Consider the following 14,906-nt stretch of genomic DNA (forward strand, 5'->3'; position numbering starts at 1 on the left):
TGTGAATGAGAGTACTACAAGTCAAGTCACATTACGACCCCATCCCGCCCCCTCTTCCTTTCTCTCGCTCTTTCTGTATCTGAGGCAGATCTTGAATCCTCGTCCTCTCGGCCCTTCCTGCCTTCCCCTCCTGCATTCTCAGATATTAGGCAGGTGTCCCCACACATACCACCCAATTGTCATATGTTTAGTGAAAATGCTAGGTGCACGTGCTTTTAACAAATTAAATGCTTCACCGAGTCTAAGGAAAATATATGGTTCCTGGCCCAACCCTGTGCCCCACTCTTTAGGGGCAGCAATGCCTGCTTCTTCAGCTGGCTCTTTGCTCTAAGTTCACCTTCCTCCTTCTTTGGTTAAAACATTCGAATATTACCATGTATTGTAAAATACTCTAAAATTATGACCATGATTATAGTTATTTTCCTTCTCCCTGAAGTTAATGATGGTCTTTATTTTTTTTTTCCTAGTGTTCTTTGTAATTATCATGGATTTCCCCCTAAAACCTCTCAGGGCTTTTTGATATGATTTCCCCCAGCATCACCAAAATAGAAAGCCAACCCTTTTTATTTAGCTAAATCTTCCTGGAAGTCAGTGTGCCATTTGCTCTCTTTCTACTTCCCCCAAATGTGGTCCATGACTCTCTAGTCCAGCTTCCCAGTTAAAAGCTGGTCTGCTGACTTGAAGGGCTTAATATCATATAGTCTAAAATGGAATGTCTTCTTTTCATTACATTTTATTTGGCGTGTGCGTGTGCGTGTGCGTGTGCGTGTGCGTGTGCGTGTGTGTGTGTGTGTGTGTCAGAAGACAACTTTTGGGAGCTGGTTCTGTTCTTCCACCATGTGGGCCCCGGGGCTTGAACTTGGGTCCTTAGACTTGTCAGCAAGCATCTCTACCCACTGAGCCATCTCACCAGCCCTAAAACATTTATTTATTCATTTTTGACAATGAACAATTTCACATTGTCATAATATTTGTTTGTTTGTTTGTTTGTTTTTTTAATTTTATAATTGAATTTTACATATCAGCCAGGGATTCCCCTGTCCTCCCTCCTCCAGCCCCCCCCCACACCAATTCACCCCCCATTCCCATCTCCTCCAGGGCAAGGACTCCCCTGGGGATTCAGTTCAGTCTGGTAGATTCAGTCCAGGCAGGTCCAGTCCCCTCCTCCCTTCACCCAGGCTGAGCAAAGTGTCCCAGCATAGGCTCCAGGCTCCAAAAAGCCAGCTCATGCACTAAGGACAGGTCTCAGTCCCACTGCCTGGGGGCCTCCTAAACAGTTCAAGCTAATCGACTGTCTCACTTATCCAGAGGGCCCGATCCAGTTGGGGGCTCCTCAGCTATTGGTTCATAGATCATGTGTTTCCACTAGTTTAGCTATTTGTCCCTGTGCTTTTTCCAATCATGGTCTCAGCAACTCTGGCTCATACAATCCCTTCTCTTTCTCCACTATTGGACTTCTGGAGCTCCACCTGGGGCCTGGCCATGGATCTCTGCATCTGTTTCCATCAGTCATTGGATGAGAGTTCTACCACGACAGTTAGGGCGTTTGGCCATCTGATCACCAGAGTAGGTCAGTTTGGTCTTTCTCTCGACCATTGCCAGTAGTCTATTGTGGAGGTATCTTTGTGGATTTCTGGGGACTGTAGACAGTGGAGTCCTAATCAAGTAAATTAATCCATTAAGTTTTGCAATTCAGTAGCCAGCCTGTGTAGCTCCCACACTGTCTTACAGCTGACCTTCTGACTTACTTTAAGAAAAGGAACATGTTTTGGATGTCATTTTCTTAATTCTTAATCATATTTATGATTCAGGATGGATCGATGGGTGTCTGGGGTCCGAGCATTCCTTGGAGGCTTCAGTGGTACTCACTGAGTGTGAGTCAAACACTGCTATAAGGAACCCAGAGTAGGCTCATCTAACCAGTGCTGCCTAATTCTTGAGGTTATCAGAAGGCCTGAACCACTTCCTGCCTAATTTAGTGAGGTGTGCATTAGTTACTTTTCTATTGCTCGGCTAAAACACCATGACCAAAGCAACTTATAAAAGGAAGAGTTTATTTGGGGCTTGTGGTTTTAGAGGATTAGAATCCATGATGGTGGAGTGGATGTAGAAGGCACCTGGTGGCTGGAGCAGCAGCTGAGAGCTCACATCTTGAATTGAAAGTGGAAGCGAGAGAGGGCACATTGGGACTAGAATACTCTTTTAAGACCCCAAGTATCATGGGGAATCCATTGATAGTATCTTAAAAATAATAATCAGCTAAAAAAAAAAAAAGACCTCAAAGCCCACCCACTGTGGCATATCTCCAGCAAGACCATACGTCATAATCCTTCCCAGAAAGTTCTTCCAGCTGGGGACCAAATATTCAAACATGCGAGTTCACACGAGCCCTTTTCATTCAAACCACCACACAGTGACATCACCAAGGAAAACGTGTGGAGTGAGCAGAGACATCTACAGAAAGAGCTGAGCTTAGGAGTACATCCTCATCTGATGAACTATCCCAGAAATAAGGTACTCAAAGACCACTGGGAAACAATGATAGAGAAAAGAGGTGTCAAAATACGTCTTGGAAACCAAATTTTAAAAAAACACATATATTGACTTAAAGACAAACATCACATGATCATCTCAATAGGTGATGAAAAGCCTTTGACAAAATCCAACATGCTATCATGAAAGTCCTAGAGAAAGTAGGACAAGAGGGAACATAACTCAACATCATAGAGTTATACATGAGAAACTCACAGTGTACATCATCCTAAGTGGAAAAAACACTTGCAGCAATTCTACTAAAATCAAGAATGAGACAGGGCTGTTCACTATCCACATTCCTTTTCAATACTGTACTCAAAGCACTAGTTGGAGCAATATGGAAGAGAAGGAAATAAAAGAATAAAAACAGTTAAAGCAGAAGTCAAAATATAGGATTGGGAGCCTAATCCCAGCTGATACATCTCCAACACAACTCCTACTCGTGAGACTCAGGAGTCACAATAGAAGACAGGGAGTAAAGATTCTAAGAGCCAGACAGCCAGGGATTTTGCTGTGAGGTTGTGTCTCTTAGGAATGTCAGCCGCTACACCCACGAAGTCTCACCGACATGCTGCCTAAACATGATCCGAACATGGACAATACCATTAGACAAAGGAACTTGGATGGGGAAAATCTTATGGAGCCTCAGTCCTACACAAAGAAGCACAGGCAACTGAGAAACGCTGAGAATGGGAAAAACCACCTTCCCCAGGGAAGAGCACACCAGTTGGATATGTAATACCAAATGGCCAGCCCTGAAAACATGTGCATACAAGTAAAGCCATACAGATTAGGAGGTTGTATTTATGTATTTAGGAATGTGTACGCATATGTGTGTATACACACACATAATATTATGATTTTATATATATATAATTAAAGAATAACAATTGTTTAATAAACAATAAAGAATTTGTTTTAATAAACAATGAAAGAATACAGGCCATGGACCACTTGGCGTTTCTAGGCCTGGCAGGCGCTGCAGGACCAGCATAGCTCTGCCCCAGGTCCCCAGACTTGGAGTGGGAAGAATTCACCCATGAGGTAATGTTGGGCACCATTATGTTCTCTCAGCAGAATCACATTGCCAGACCAGATGTCTGGGTAAAAGACTTTGGTTGGAAGCTGCATACTGTCACCTGGAAGAGAAGATGGGAACCTGTACAGCACCAATAAGAATGAATGGGAGACAAAGATCTACATGCCGGTCTGGGGCTCTCTGGTCTGGGCCTGGAAGAGAAAACGCGGACCCACTCAGTGCCTGATGGACTCTTTTATGGTAAGCAAATATATGGTGGAGTATGGAAGACAGATAGAGAGGGAGAATGGCTTATGTCCTGTGAAGAGAAGCAGATCTAAAGAGGTGAAGGCGGTGAGGAGAAGGCTGAGGTGGGTGCCCTACTTGCCACCCAGGGCCATGGTGCTGTTCAGGCCTAAGCTGCAGCCAAGGGCCATGTCTGCACCTGTGACCCTGTTGCAGTCTTGGTCTGTGTTAATGTCCTTGGTTCCTGTTCCCACTTAAGGCTGAGAGGATAGGGCTGCACAGAGTTGGATCTACCCCTCACTGGCTGCGACACTAGGGAGAACTGGTCCTACCCCTCAGGGCTGCAGCACTGGAGGGAGGGAGTGGGTCCTGCACCTCACCCGGGCAGCATGACAAAGCTGACCCTGTTGGTAGGGGTGGGGGCGAGCTGGCCCTGAGGGCATGAGAGTGGGAGGCCCCCTCCCACCTCCCTTCATCCCCCTCCCATCTGCCATGTGGTGGTGAGGGTGAGAGAAACATACCCTCCCCTGCACCCCCTCACCACCTGTGGCAGGTGGGGGAGCTGAACTGGCCCCTCACCAACTGCAGCACTAGGGAGAACAGGTCCTGCATCTCTCCTAGACTGCATAGTGGAGCTGACCCTGTTGACAGGGATGCAGGCAAGCAAGCTGGCCCCAAGAATGTGAGCATGGGAGATCTGGCCCTTTCCCTCATCTGCCATACGGTAGTGGGAACAAAGGGGAGATGTCCTCCCCTCCCCCACCCCTCACCACCTGTGGCAGATGGGAGAGCTGGCCCTGAGGTCAGGAGAACTGGTGAGCTGGCCCAGCATCTCACCAGCTACAGCACTTGGGAAAGCAGATCCTGCGCCTCACCTGGGCAACTCAGTAGAGCTGACCCTGCTGGTGATGGTGCAAGGGAGCTGACCCCAAGGGCATAAGTGTGGGAGAGCTAGCCCCACTACTCATCTTTCATGCAGTGTGGGTGCGGGAGAGATGCCCCCCTTACCCTTTGCTGCCTACAGCACTCAGGAGAGCAGGCCTTACACCTCACCTGGGCACCATAATAGTGCTGACCCTGCTGGTGGGGGCACAGGTGAGTCTGCTATGAGGTCATGAGAGTGGGAAAACTGGTCCTGCACCCCTTGACTGCCATGTAGTAGTGAAGCAGAGGGAAAGATACCCTTTCTTCCTCATCCCTCGCTATCTGCAGTGGACAAGAGAGCCGATCCTGCTGCCCATCCCCAGCTGCAGAACTAGGGAGGTTGGACCCTGTACCTTGCCTGGGCAACACAGTAGAGCTGACCCCACTGACAGAGGCGTGGGTGAGCTGGCCCCAAGAAAGTGAGTGTGAGAGACTGAGCCTTGCTCCTCATCTACCATATGGTGGTATGGGCAAAGGAGAGAATCCCTCACCCCATGCCCCTTGAGTCCTGTGGTCGGGGGGGCGGGGGGGATCCATCTCTGAAGTCACTAGAGCGAGAGAGATGGCCATGCCTTTCACCTCAACTATGAAACACAGTAGAGCTGGTCTTGGTGTGTAGGTGTTGGTAGGCCAACCTTTAGGACAGCAGTGTAGGAGAATTGGCCCCTCCCATTGCTGCTTACTACACAGGGTGAGCTAGCTGATGCAGTACTGGAGAGCACACCCTGGTGTCAAGGATGAAGGGAAGCTGGCAGGCTGACCATCCCAGCAACTACCCAGACTCAGAGCCAGAGCTATGAATTGGCCCATCCCACCACCCACCCCATCTATGATCTATTGGAGCATGTGAAGGGATTGGTCCTGCAGACCCAAAGTTACAGGATCTCCATGACACAGGACAACAACAGGATATTCAAGAGGAGTCTCAGTAAGGGCCCAGTATTGATGATGTAGCAAAAACCAGAGACCTCAAGCTAGACTAAAGACTCAATGCAATGAACACTTCCAAGTAACAATATTTTGACTAAAGGACTGTGTGACTTACCGTGTCACACTACAGCTTCCACAATGAGACTTTTTTCTTTTCTTTTCTTTTAAATTTTATCTTGCTTTATCCCAGGGGAGGGACGTGGGGAGGATAGAGAGTGGATGAGAAGGGACAGGAAGATGAGTGGAATTGAGATGCATGATGTGAAATCCACAAAGAATCAATACAAAGTTAAACTTGAAAAAAATTTAAAAAAAAAGAGGCCATGAATTTGAAAGAGAGCAAGTAGATCATATGGGAGAGTTTGGAGGGAGGAAAGGGAAAGGGGAAATGATTTCATTATATTATAATCTCAAAAGAGAAAAAAAAGAAAAAATTCAAAATATAGAGACATCCATTTCTTAGAACTCACTGAACATGAAGGATTTATAATTGTCTTTTTTCTCAAATTTGAAAAAGGTATTTTTTATAAATATATTATACATAATATATATTTTAGAAGAAAAAATAAATTATTGAGGACCCCTTTCCTTAATTCTGTTAAATGATTATTCTTGCTGGGAGGTGGTAGTGCACGCCTTTCATCCCAGCACTCGGGAGGCAGAGCCAGCCTGGTCTACAGTTCGAGAACCAGGACAGGCTCCAAAAGCTACAGAGAAACCCAGTCTCGAAACAAAAACCAAAAACCAAACAAACAAAAAAAGATTATTCTTATGTTTAGTATGTGACACTATTTTTTTATGTTTATGGCTCTTATTACTTATGTAAAGGCTGAACAAATTTATATAAAGTACAGGAAAAATCACAGAAATAGTAATCAAATTAAGCCAGTTTTCTTTTATGGATGATTCCTATTACCAGAAACCAAATCATTTATATGCCAACAAGAGTTGTCACCAGTGTAGGTACTGACCTACAGATGACAAGGAATTTCTGCTACCTGTGTCTGGTGGGATAATAGTAGAGTTTATGTTCAGTGTACTCTGGGGTTACTTGATCTACTCACGGCAAAACTTTATCATTCACGTTATGTTGGCATCTGTTCCTTCTGTCAACATCAGAGTATTGTGACTTCTTGCTAATTAGATAAAACTTGTGCAGTGAAATAAAGTGGTTATGAGGTCTATTGTGATTGTATGTTATGGTTTTAAAAACTGGCATTATTATTGAAAAGAAACATTTATGTTAAAAATGTTTTCAGGGGCTGGAGAGATGGCTCAGCAGTTAAGAGCATTGACTTCTGTACCAGAGGACCTGAGTTCAGTTCCCAGCATCCATATGATTGCTCACAGCTGTCTGTAACTCCAGTTCCAGGGGCCCCAAAACCCTCACCCAGACATACATGCAGGCAAAACGTGCGCGCGCGCGCACGCGCACACACACACACACACACGCGCGCGCGCACACACACACACACACACGCTGTGGAATAATCTCTTGTACACTGTGGAGATTTGTCACTTGAATTGGTTTAATAAAATGCTGATTGGCCAGTAGCCAGGCAGGAAGTATAGATGAGGTAACTAAACTAAGGATGATGGAAAGGAGAGAGGGGCAGAGTCAGGAGTTGCCAGCAGACACAGAGGGAACAGGAGATGAACATGCCATACTAATAAAGGTACCGCCATGTGACAGAGCGTAAATAAGGAATATGGGTTAACTTAAAATGTAAGAGCTAGTTAATAAGAAGCCTGAGCTATTGGCTAATCATAAGTAATATTTAGCCTTGGAGTCAATTATTTGGGAAGCGGCTGCCAGGTATTTGGGAATAGGCAGGCAGGAAAGAAATGTCTGTTTACACACACACACACACACACACACACACACACACACACACACACACACAAATAAAACAAAACAAAAAAACATTAAAAAATGTTTGGATAGAATATTGGGAAACAAAGTCTATTGTGTATCTCATTTATAAAACCAATGATCGGGGGCTCTCCTGTTAGGCAGCGAAGAGGACAGTGACATAATCAAGTTCAAAGGTCATTTCTAGTACCATAGTCTCTGAAGCTTGAGCTTTCAATGTACCAAACCAGGAGATTAGAACCCAAACAGAGATGGTCCATTGGAACATTTTTTGCTTCCGCCACGGGGTGACAGAAAACCATTCCTGCCCACCCTTCCTTCTTCTCCATTCCCGCTCCTCCCTTCCCTGACTGCCTCCTTTAATCTAGCAGTCTCTGACACAGGGGCTCACGCTAGAGAACTGCCTGAATTGCAGCATGGCTTTCACAATCAATGAGGGTAGAAATTGCATGTTATCAACGAAAGTGTTCTGCTGCATGGCTCCATATGACCTAGGTTCTCAGGTAACAAGAAGTCTGGAGATAATAGTTGTCTGACTCTGTTCAGTAGCTTTGTAATGTCACTGATTCTTCATCTTTGGTTCTGCCATTCTTAAATCTGGGGTCTTTTATCATTTGTGTCCTTTGCTTCATAGATGCAAAATGGCTTTCACACTTTTCAGAAACCATGCCTGTTACTTTAGTAACACAAGGAAGAGGGTAATGCCATCATGTCTTCTCTTACATTAAACAAAGAGGTAAACACATTCCTACAAGCATTCCCACTTCTCTTCTGAGGTGATCATCTGAGCTGCAGTGAGAAAGTGTTCACATTTTCTAGTTCTTACAATGGAGGTGGGCAAGGGAGCTAGAGTTTGGTACTGGCTGTTCAGTGTCGCCAGCTAATGTATCTGCCACAGACAGGGACAGAAAAGGTTGCTGAATCACAGTTGTTTTCATCTTCCACCCAGGGGACAGACTTCCAGGCTCTGCAGAAGATGTGCCAATAACAGATGCCTGGAGGCAGGCAACTGTGATCAACAAGTCTCCCACTGAAGAAGGTCTTCAACTAGGGAAACATAGCTTCCTCTGGGGCTGGATGAAGAGTCTGAAGTTATTAATAGAAAAGCTGCTCAATACCTAAGATACACGTACCTTTTTGTACTTACAATAGTGAGAAGATAATGCACTTTTCATAATACTAGGAAAAATGCCTTTTATATCACTTATTGAAGCAGCACAGCACCATTGGGAAGTTGTGATCAAATTTGGAGATTTTTGTTTTTCTTTCAATGTCAAAGATCTCGCTGGTTTATTTTAGGGGGAAAAAATCATAAACCTAAGATTAGTATGAAATCTGGCCCATTCATCGAACAATAGAGTTTTAACGACCTCTGCTTTCTGCCTCCCAGGTGTACAGGCAAGGACTAAAACACCAGCTGTTGCCCTGAAAGACTATCTGCTCTTTCAGATATTTTCTGTTTACCAAGTGAAGAGGAGGTTAAGCCAACAGAGAAAAAGTAGTTAAAAAATACACTGTTGTTCTATTTTATTATGAAAAAAAATAGAACAAGTTCAGGGGTTGAAACCTAACTGCTAGGGGCGGGGGCCTGTTTGAGTCTACCGGCTTTACACTGACCAGCAGCTACCCTCGTCAGTACCTCCGGGTGCAACAAAATAACCAAGGAAGAAGGAGAATATTGAAAACAATCGAATTTTTGCCCGAGTGTATCAGTGTTAAGTGCGGACAATATCATGACCGCCAGCCCCCTCCCTGAGCTCAGAGGGTAAGGACAGAACTTGTCAGACATTCCCTAAGAGTGGGAGGGCAGGCAAAGAGACGGCCCCCAGCTCTAATTAGCAGGCCTTATGACTCACTGAGTTGGCACAACCACTGTTCACCTAATTTCTAACGAAAACAGAATGCTGCTGGCAAGGCATGTCCAAGACCTAATGACACTTTCAAGTACACACGGTATCAATAAAGATTAAAAAAAAAAATAACCATCCACTTGGAATGACTACAGAGAATTTTGTGCTGAATAGTTCCAGCTAAGAAGAGTTAATTATCCGAAAAGCGAGTGAAAACAAGAAGAAGTAAATTTTGAGCCACAGAAAACCATTTAAGAAATGACTTACACTTCTCATGTTTCTGCTGCTTGTAACTTTATCCGTAAGTGATTTGCTGGTGGGCGATGTACAAATGTCTATAAAGTATGTGCTGCAGGAGAAGGAAAGCGGTTCTTTAGGTTTCAGGATGGTAAGGCAACACTTGATATGCCAAACAGTGGTTTTGAACCATAATCTGGCCTGCAAAACACCAGAATGTTCTGACACATGATCCACCTGAAATCAGGCCTGGCAGGGGTGAATGCTGAACACCTGTAATCGATTCAAGCCACCCTAAGATCTCGGAGGGCAGAAGGGCTTGAGCCCAGGAGCCCCAGACAGTGTAGTAAGATTCTGTCTCAAACAACTAAGAAAGGAAACAGGAGTTGATGAAGGAATGCTGGGTAGAGTGGTAACATTGCATCAGAGATTACATCTCAACAAGACAGAGCTCCAGCCTGTGATTGGCCATCCCAATGTCTCAGTGTCTCACAAGCGAAAGTGGAGACCCTGTCGCCTGACCCCAAGCTCAGAGCCTGGTTTGCTAGACCACCTAACCCCTCCCTGCTTTTCCTGCTTTCTTCATCTGCACAATTTTGCCACTCAAAGCGGGAGAGATCTTATGTGCTTCTTCCAAGAACTTTTCATCTAGCAAACCCTGTGTGTGAGACGCCACCATCCCATTTCTTTGTAACCCCCACTTTGCTCATTGAAACATCCTTACCACTCCAGGCCTCTCCTCCTGCACAAAGGCACTGGCTTTTATACATGGTGCCACTCTGCCATGAGGTATTCCCCTTACCCATGTGCTGTGCTTTATTGTGATTATTAACTTTTTCTCTCACCAGCTCACAAATCTCACCTTCTTTAATTTCACTACTGGATCCCTAGTGCCTATTCCTGGGCCTGCCTGGCACCTGCGAAGGGCTCATCAGATACCCGATGAGTGCACTGAACGAATACAATTCATTTTAAACTGTGTGCTCTCAAAAATGAGTAGCATGCTTACTTCTCCCCATGACATGAATTAGGCAAAATAAAAACACAACATCATTTCAGTGCCCTGAGAAACATGTAACACGTTTTTTATTTCATTAAAAACAGACCTCAAATTGATTTTTATAAACATTTGATTATATGACAGTTACGATGTTTTCTATAGCCTCTTCTACAACAGCTTAAACTTAAAGTGTCCATTACTGCCTAGAAATGGTATAGGAGAAATGACATAAAATAGACTCATGAAACTAGACTCCACTTCACAACTATCCCTCAATTTAAATATCTGTCTCTTATGTTTCTGTTCACTTGAGTTAAAGTTATTTGACGCCTCCTAATAGTCTCTAAAATTATACGTGCACATTTTTATTTTTGTTTATTTTTCAATCAGGTATAGATTTCTTCTTGGAGTACTTTGCCTTGTATTTGGCTAATTTATAATTTACCCCTAAACTATGGCATTTTTAAAAGCATATCTTTTAAAAGCAATAGCGTATGCTTTGGACTAATGACCCTAATGCAGTAGCTAGCAGTATTAGGTATTAGGTAGTAAATGATAGTAGTAAAGGATGTTAGTGGTGAATGATGAGGTCCCATGGTGAAAACTGCAAGGTGCTCACACTTGTTATACTGAGAGCAGAGGCTGGGATTAGAAGGAAGATTGAAGATTAACAGGCAAGGTCTGAAACACTGAGGATGATTATTAGGAAGTCTTATAGTTGGATGTGAAATAAGCAGACTAGACAGATGAGGGACAAGGGGTTCTGGAACACTGAAAGCAGACCAGTCTCCCCTCCCCCTTCACCCTGTCCTGGCTGGTTCCTTGTCAACTTGATACAAGTTTGAGTCATTTGAGAAGAGGGAACCATTACTGAGAAAATGCCCCCATCAGACTGGCCTGTATTCAAGCCTGTGGGCCATTTTATTGATTAATAATTGATTTTGGAGGGCACAGCCCATTGGGGGTAATGCCACCTCTGGGTTGGTGGTCCTGGGTTGTGTAAGAAAGAGGCTAAGCAAACTGTGAGGAGCAAGCCAGTAAGCAGCTTCTTCCATGGTCTTTGTTTCACTTTCTGCCTTAAGGTTCATACCTTGGTGTTCCTATCTTGGTTTCCCTCAACAGACTGTGACTTGGAATATGTAAGCCAAATAAACCCTTTCCTTCCCAGCTTGCATTTGGTCATGATCTTTATCAGAGCAATAGAAGCAAATGAAGACATCCCTCAAACCCTTGAGGGACATATGTAAAGCCACCATCGATCTCTCTTACATTCTTGCTTGTTATGTGGCTAACTGTAACAGACTAAATTTTAAGGATTGCTTCCAATAAAAACACTTCTACCTCAGAGACCTCAGACTACCCCATAGATGAGGAACTGAACACGAGAAAGACCAAAGCTACTGAAGCTTGGTGGCTGTGATAGAGCTAAGTCTCTGCCACAGTAAAACTATAAGCTGGTCACTTCATTGTGAGGACAAAGGAAGCTTAGTTGAATTAATGGCACTGGAAACACCTGCAAGGTCAGATGGTATTAACACTGACCAAATGACTAATAGTTACCAGTCAATAGCTAACAAAGTTGGAGGAAGAGACCCATAGAGGGGAGTTTCAACCACCTCTAACTGAGTAAGCACCACGTGAAGAGCTCGTGAACATCTTCCTGGCTGGGCAGGCTGGGCATGCACATAGTTTGTGATTCTTGTATTTTTTCAGCCCATGACAACACAGATTAGCCAATTTCAGTAGAGATTACTTCAGCCTTTGTCCAGACTCAGCCATGGCCCTATGAAAACCTCTCGACAAAGGAGTTCCATGATTTTTTTCCCCTCTCTTCAAGCCCCTCCTACTCTTGGAGATTTCTCTCACTTAATTTATCACTTTTCTATAAATCTTCTCAATAAAGTTGAATCTGCTCTGCACAGTCCCATGAGAGTCCACATCTTTAAGTTTTATGGTTGACAGATAAGGAATTCTATTCAGTGTCCCAGAGACTTCTACTTTGGTCACTATATGAGTGTCCAACATCCTGGGTTGTAGCATGAATCCTAAAAGGTCTTATTAATAAAAACAAACCCGGAGCCAGGTATTGGGGTGAACACTGAAAGATCAGAGAAACAGAACCAGCCACAGCTAACCTCACCTCGCCAATTCCTCAGCTGATCTCGTTTCCTCAAACTGAAAGCCTCCATGTCCTCATCCGAATGGATCTCAGCTGAACTGCTACTCAAAAGCCTAAAAGTTCTAGTTCCTGGTCCTCACGCCTTATATACCTTTCTGCTTCTTGCCATCACTCCCTGGGATTAAAGGTGTGTGTCACCATGCCTGGCTGTTTCCAGTGTGGCTTTGAACTCACAGAGATCCAGATGGATCTCTGCCTCAAGGATGCTAGGATTAAAGGTGTGTGTGCCACCATTTTCTGGCCTCTATGTCTATCTAGTGGCTGTTCTGTCCTCTGACCCCAGCTAAGTTTATTAGGATGCACAATATATTAGGGGACACAATATATCACCACACTGGGTCCCTGGATCATACCAAATGGATTGTAAAAGGTTTCATAGCTCCCAAACCCTGCATTAGCCCAGTTCTGAAACACTTCTAGATCTGTGTTCCTTTACATTCCAGCTAGCTCAAGACCCCAAGTCTTAAGGGGAACCTTTAAAAAACTTGATGGAGTTATAGTAGGAAAACTCACGTGTGACAATAAAGCTTCTGGAATTCCTAAATGCATTTTTTAATAGAGGAACATTAAATTATATTGACTGGAATTTAGTAAGTTGAATCTGGCAGAAGCTAAAATAATAACCTTAAATTCATGTGACTGACTCCATTAAACTACATTCATAGGCATGATATAGACACAAAATGGAAATGTCAAAGTTTCCAAAAGTATATATTTCCCCCATTTATGGTAACACTATTGTTTGCAAAGAGATTTTGCTCCTGTTTCTTTGTAGTGCTGGGGGTGAAACCCAGGGCCTCACATACACTTGTTTAATATACCATTGGGATGTATGCCTAGCTCGACTGTCTCCTTCAATTTTCACTTTCACTAATGACTCCTAAAAGCACACAGTTCCGGTACTGATCTCTCCATGACAAGCCAACTCTTTGCCGGCCACATTTCTTGATAGATAGGTTTCCTACAGGAAGTTATTATGTAGTTTATCTCTAATCAAGTACATTAGACGAAGTTTATGATTGGAGTCAAAGGCAAGTTTGTGTGTATGAGTGACTGCATGCTAGACAAATCAGTTTTAATTTTCTATCACATTACATTAAATACTCTTTTCTATATGTTACAATTGGTCCTTAAATTTTAGGTTCTCTATGTTCAGAAACCCAACTTTATCATCAATCTGACATGGTGTATTCTAGTCTTGCAAATATTTCATAGTATATCGTGTTGGATTTCAGTAGCACATCTCTGGAAAGGGTAGATAGTTATAAATAAAATTCTTTAAGACAGATCTGGAGTGGCGTTTGCCACTGCAGTTCCAACTTTATGGGAGGCTGAGGCTGGAGGATCATTTGATTCCAGGAATTTAAGGCCAGTCTGGACAACACAGAAAGATCCACCTCTCAAATATGAGTAATACATAACTTTCTAAAATTTAAATCAATTTCTTTAAATAATGTTCTACTATCCTCTAAAATTACTCCAGAATAATGAGTTGGCTGACTTAGATGAATTACACACAAATTCCTGAAGGAGTAGTTTAGTTGGTTAAATTGGACTTTATACATAAAGATGTATTTACCAAGTGACAGGCTACTGATATTTTTTGTGTGAGGCAAAGGGGTTTAAATCAAGAAAAGACCCCCTGAAACGAGGTCAATTCCAGATAAATCCAAGGACTACAGACGTTCTACGGAGACTCTAGAAGCCAAACCCTTACCACTGAAGAGAACACTCCAAATTAAAACGTCCTAGGAGAATTAGTCAGTGGCCCTGACCCCAAGCACTGGAGGACACAGACAACCATTTCGTGGGGTTACTGCTTCCTTCCTTCAATCCAAAGTCCCTGGGAAACCATGGTGGGACAGGAAGGAGGCTAACCACTGCTATGGCGTCCAAATAACAGCAGAGTTGGGAGATACAAAATGAGATCCGTTTTGTTTGTTTACTCCTGAACTGAAGAAGCGAACCTAGGTAACCTCACACGGTGGCTACAGTTTAACCTTACTTGAAACAAAGTAGCCCGGGTCACCCTTGACACTTGTCGGCGAGACTTCCACCCGACCAACCTTCGGCTCCCCGCGCGCCCAGTGGGGGGTTGGGCCGGAAGGGCGCGG

General features: G+C 43.8%; 1 long non-coding RNA gene across 1 annotated transcript in view; it reads right to left on the minus strand.

The window, feature by feature from the left end:
- Window positions 1-14,872, minus strand: part of LOC128112954 (uncharacterized) — a 34,983-nt gene extending 20,111 nt beyond the window's left edge. Inside the window, exon 1 of the long non-coding RNA XR_008219241.1 lies at window positions 9,644-14,872. This is a non-coding gene — a long non-coding RNA (uncharacterized LOC128112954). The remainder of the gene's footprint in view (window positions 1-9,643) is intronic.
- Window positions 14,873-14,906: the final 34 nt, after the last annotated feature.

Source organism: Peromyscus californicus, unplaced genomic scaffold (genome assembly GCF_007827085.1).
Source record: "Peromyscus californicus insignis strain IS unplaced genomic scaffold, ASM782708v3 Scaffold_17__1_contigs__length_78620276, whole genome shotgun sequence".
Classification (NCBI taxonomy): domain Eukaryota; kingdom Metazoa; phylum Chordata; class Mammalia; order Rodentia; family Cricetidae; genus Peromyscus; species Peromyscus californicus.